We start from the raw sequence: 5,659 nt of genomic DNA on the forward strand, positions 1-5,659 counted from the left end.
AAAGACAAATGCAAGAGAGGACAGGATAATGCGGAGAATATCCATGGGTAATCGGTTCAACACTGCAGCTGGAATTGTTTGCCGGTTCAGCACTAAATGGGGTAAGGATCTGTCATGTCATAGTGTCTCAAGATTTAACAGTATTTGGGCTGAAAGCCCACTCTGCAGTGACCAAACCTCTCATTAGCAGAAATAATCAAAAGGCTAGACAAACCTTTGCTGAGAAGCATGTTGTGTGGACAGAAGTGGTCCAGAGTCCACTTTAGTGATGAAAGCAAGTTTAATTTATTTGGGTCTGATGGGGAAACATTGTTGACATACTGGGGAAAGACTGAACCCAAAGTGTGTAAAGTCAGTGAAAGGTGGAGGAGGAAGTGTCATGGTTTGGGGAGTGTTTTCAGCAGCAGGAGTTGGACCTCTCATACACTTGCATTCACTCTGCCATGTAGCTGTATCAGAACCTTCAGCAACACATGGTTCCTTCCTTGTGTTCATCACTCAATCAGCCAGCAATTTTCATGCAGGACAATGCCCCCTGTCACACAGGAAAATGGGTAAAGCAGTTCCTTGAAACTGAAAACACTGAAACAATGAAATGGCCAGCCCAGAGTCCTGATCTAAAGTCAGTAGAAAACCTCTGGAAAATCCTTGGTGACAGTTATGGCCAGGAAATCCACAACTGGCACTGAACTGTAGAAGAGACTGCAAGAAGAGTGGACCAAAAATCACACCAGTGCAGTGTGAGACTAGTGATGTTCTGTGGCTGCAGATGTGCTGAAGTCATTCAAAGCAACGGCCTGTACACTTTCTACTGATTGGTGACTGTTGTAACCTTCAGAAAGATTACAACTAAAGTTTGTGCTAGTCATTGCTGTTCTCTAATTTTGATCATTGTGTTTTCTGCAAAATAAAGGTTTTATGTTGAAACCTTGGTTATCTTGTAAAACACTGTTCTAGTGGCATGGTATACCCCTAACAAAATCCTTCAAATGTTGACCAATGAATACATTATTTCTAAAAAAAAATCAAGTGTTCATAAATTGTTCTCTATACACTGGAGATTAAAATTATATACACTGCCTGGCCCAAAAAAAGGGTCAGCACCTGGATTTAACTAAGCAAATAGGTAAGAATCCCATTGATTACTGCATGGGTGACTTTCAGCTGGCAACAAGTTATTTAACCCTAACTGATGCAATGAGTAGCTTTTCATTTGTTAAACAACCATGTCGAAAGACTCATCCTGTGGTCATGGAAAAGATGTTAATCTGTTTCAGAATGGCCAAATTATTGGCATGCATCAAGCAGAGAACATCTAAGGAGACTGCTGAAACTATTAAAATCGGGTTAAGAACTGTTCAACGCATTATTAAAAAGTGGAAGGACAGTGGGGAAACATCCTCTTTGAGGAAGGAATGTGGTTGGAAAAAGATCTTGAATGATCGTGATCACTTGCATGTGTGCTGAAATCAAATTGTAGAAAAACAGTAGAACTCGGGATATGTTTAATAGTGAAAGTAAGAGCATTTCCACATGCACAATGCGAAGGGAACTCAAGGGATTGGGACTAAACAGCTGTGTAGCCTTAAGAAAACCACTTGTCAGTGAGGCTAACCAGCAAAAATGGCTTCAGTTTGCTAGGGAGCATAAAGATTGGACTCTGGAGCAATGGAAGAAGGTCATGTGGTCTGAGTCCAGATTTATCCTGTTCGAGTGATGGGCGCATCAGGGTAAGAAGAGAGGTGGCTGAAGTGATGCACCCATCATGCCTAGTGCCTACTGTACAAGCATGTGGGGACAGTGCTATGATCTGGGGTTGCTGCAGTTAGTCAGGTCTAGGTTCAGCAATGTTATGTGCCCAAAGAATGATGTCAGCTGACAGAATAACCTGGTTGTTCAGTATATTCAATCAATGGATTTTTTCTTCCCTGATGGCATGGGCATATTCCAATGACAATGCCAGGATTCATTGGGCTCAAGTTGTGAAAGAGTGGTTCAGGGAGCATGAGACATTGTTTTCACACATGGATTGGCCACCACAGAGTCCAGACCTGAACCCCATTGAGAATCTTTGGGATGTGCTGGAGAAGACTGCGCAGTGGTCCAAATCTCCCATCAATACAAGATCTTAGGGAAAACTTAATGCAACTCTGGACAGAAATGTTGACATTGCAACTTATTTAATCTCCTTATACATACCCACACATGTCAGAATAACTTCTCATGGTTAAATCTCATGATTGACTTTGATTCCACTGATGCCAAGCATGGATTACATTGACAAAGCCGTTATAGATTTACTGACTACAGGTTCTTTAGTTATCCAGCTATCTATTAGAGAATTATACAGTTTTAGGAGAAATGCTTTGAAAGATAAGTGTTTGTTTGATTCTAAATGGGCAGCAATTTTATTATGTAGCCTCACTTGGTAGCTGCATCTAATCATTTGTACTGTGACTCTTAAAAAGGTGTGTGCAAAGTCACTCTGCATACACCCCATACTGCTAACTGAAGTCTTCACCAAACGGTACAACGGAGTCTGGTTGGGCTACAGTCAGAAGTGTTACATGGAGGATAGCCAAGGGCAGTGTGAGCTTGCATGTCTTGTGACGACGTTAATGAGAGTAACAGCTAAAAGCCTTAAAGGATCTTACAGCAGATTTCATCCTCTGCTACGTCATCTGCAGTTGTGCTCATTGCCAGCAGGCTGCCTTGTTTCTCTTGCACTGTCCATGGCTTCTTCAGTATTTATTCTGGATGTCCTCCTGGTTCTCTCCAGTGAACATGAGTCTCCTAGTGAAAACTGGGGGTTAGGTAAGTGCACCTTTTCTGCTTTTTTGGGTCATCGGGCATTTTGTTCATTTTCCTTCAGTTAGGAACTCAACTTTCCATTTCCTAAAGAATCTAATCCAAGGTGGCCTGGATCATATCCCAACTCTGGTTAAGATTACAAGTAGTCTGTCCACTAAACAAATAACCTTAAGAAATGAAGTATGCTGATTTGTAATGTAATGCTAACTGGAACCCATCTGTGGCATAATATCATTTTCAATATCATAAGAATGTCTGGGAATAAAAAAAAATCAGTCAAATCTGGTTTGAGTGACCAGAGAAGAGTTTGTTACTAATGACAGACATGCTGGTAGTATTAAGGATAGCTTCATTTACAGCATTTAGCTGACACATTTATCCAAAGCAATTTTACAATTATTCCAATACAATTTGAGCAATTGAGGGTTATGGACCTTGCTTAGGACCCCAAAAGTGGCAACTTGGTGGCAATGGTGCTTGAACTGACAACATACTGATTACTAGTTGAATACCTTAACCATGGAGCTAGCATTGCCCAGTGCTTCAGAAGTTGGTTTGGTGTTATCTTAATAACCACCTTTGGTATCAATGTCTCTAGAAAAATCTGTGACAATGGACAGGCGACCAACTCATTGTTGAAGTCTAGAACCTCATATTGGATCAGTCACCTTCTAGTCTTCTGTTGTCAGATATATTTTCCAGAATGACCAATCTGGCATCACCATCAGTAAGCATGATAGATATATAGGACAATTTTAGATTATCCAATCAACATAACCTCCATGTTTTTGGACTGAAGGGTCTCTGGAGGTCTTTTATAATCTACAAATATTATAAAGAGACAGTCTGTACATATGACTGCACTCAACCTAAATACCAAACTTTAACCAAATAAAATATGTATTACGTGTAGTAGTATGTTAGTAGGTAAAGTTCATCTGAAGAATTTTCTTAATCATTGTAATTAATTCAAACATAGCTTAATGAAACAAAAAGACTTGAAGTCATTCTTGAATTCTGTAACCTTACAAGGATCGGTGATGGTTTCATTATTTTGGCTGAACCAGGAAAAGACATATCAAAAACCACCTCTCTACTTCCTAAATGCCCCATGTGTACAGACAAAAAGGGTTCAATGTTGAACCGATTCTTATTTACCACTATGAGTAATCTGACAATACTTCCAAAATCAGGAAGATTACTTGTGCTGCCAACTGAGATACATTCCTTCTGAATGTTAATCCATGTAAAGAAACAGTTGATGTCAAGGAAACAAGATGCAATGTCTTTGAATTTCTGTCCAAAAAAATCAAGGGAAATAGTAAAGCTACTGAACTTTGAGGATTGTCTTGAAAAAGCTGGACATACAAAGGAGAACATGGGCATAAACTAATGTTTTTAGGTAATGTGAGTACTTTTGTTGTAAATTGTTGACAATATGTACAACTTAAAAAACTGATTCCCTTTGAAGCAGACTGTCTAGTAGTGTAGTAAAGGTTCAAAACTATGGATGAGGTAAGGAGTGTTCAGTGTAATGATGCTTTGGCTTTAGTCTTAAGTCAGGAAAACAACTGCTTGCAGTCAGATATTTGCATCCATAAAGCACAGTAATTCAGAGATAAATACAGATTATATTGGTCCAAAACCACTAAACAAAATCAATAAATCACCTAAAATCAAACTCACAACATTACAGGACATGGTGGCCTAGAAGCCCCCAGTTTTTTCCATTATGATATTGCAAATCAACTACAACATATAATAAAGTGGATAAAACCCAGTATATCAGACAGAATATGGATAGACATAGAACAAACATTATGCCAAGATATAAAAATCGCAGCTGTAGCATTTATCAGTCAATCCATCAAAAAACATCCAGGTTTCAACAGTCTGACTGTGGCCATGACAACAGTCTCATGGAAATTCCACAAGATAAACTCCACGCTCACACAAACTATTCACTCTCCCATTTGGAACAATCCGGACCACCAGCAAAAACAATATTAAACTTTAAATCTTGGATAGAAAAAGGCATCACACATCTTAAACACATTTATCATAACACTACTTTTGTGTCACTTCCACAACTTGCCCAAAAATACAGTCTAGAAAAAAACAAACAAACAAAAAAACAGTTCTTACAATACCATCAGCTAAGAGCAACTATGTGTTCAAAAACCAATCCAGACTTACCTACATCCATATCAGAATTTATAACCATTCCTAATTAAAAAAACCCCAAACATTATTTAAAATATACAAAATAAGATACATCATACAGCACATTTACACTTCAATCGAGACAATGGGAGGAAGATTTATTACTGGCCCCCGATGCTGAATTTTGGATTGAAATGTGTAATAATAATTACCACATGACCAGCAAAACTACCCTACAATGCATTCAATGCATGCAGTACAAAATAATACATATAGTACATTACACTACACATAAGATGTTTAAAATGGATTCCACAAGCTCAGCAATCTGTACATACTGTACACAAAACACAACTGACAATTACATTCATGCCATGTGGCAGTGCACACCTATCAACCAATTTTGGCAAGAAGTCATCGACCACATATCCCATGCTTTAAATAACCCCATCCATCCAACACCATCTTTGTTTCCTAGGAGACATCAACCAATATGACAATAGAAAAAAAACAGGATACTATATAGAACATTAATAATTGTCAAAAAATACATACTTATAAATTGGAAAATCAAAAATGACATTATCACTGATTGGAAAAATGTATCGTAACTATATCGAAGGAAAAATTCTCAGATGAACACAATCGAAAGAATATTAACAGTAAGGATATTTCACAAGTTTTT

General features: G+C 38.2%; 1 long non-coding RNA gene across 1 annotated transcript in view; it reads left to right on the forward strand.

Annotated features, from left to right (window-relative positions):
- Positions 1–2,746: 2,746 nt before the first annotated feature.
- The window catches only part of LOC113589050, a 3,606-nt gene continuing 693 nt past the window's right edge, over positions 2,747–5,659 (forward strand). Inside the window, exon 1 of the long non-coding RNA XR_004776518.1 lies at positions 2,747–2,814. This is a non-coding gene — a long non-coding RNA (uncharacterized LOC113589050). The remainder of the gene's footprint in view (positions 2,815–5,659) is intronic.

Source organism: Electrophorus electricus, chromosome 9 (assembly GCF_013358815.1).
Source record: "Electrophorus electricus isolate fEleEle1 chromosome 9, fEleEle1.pri, whole genome shotgun sequence".
Lineage (NCBI taxonomy): Eukaryota > Metazoa > Chordata > Actinopteri > Gymnotiformes > Gymnotidae > Electrophorus > Electrophorus electricus.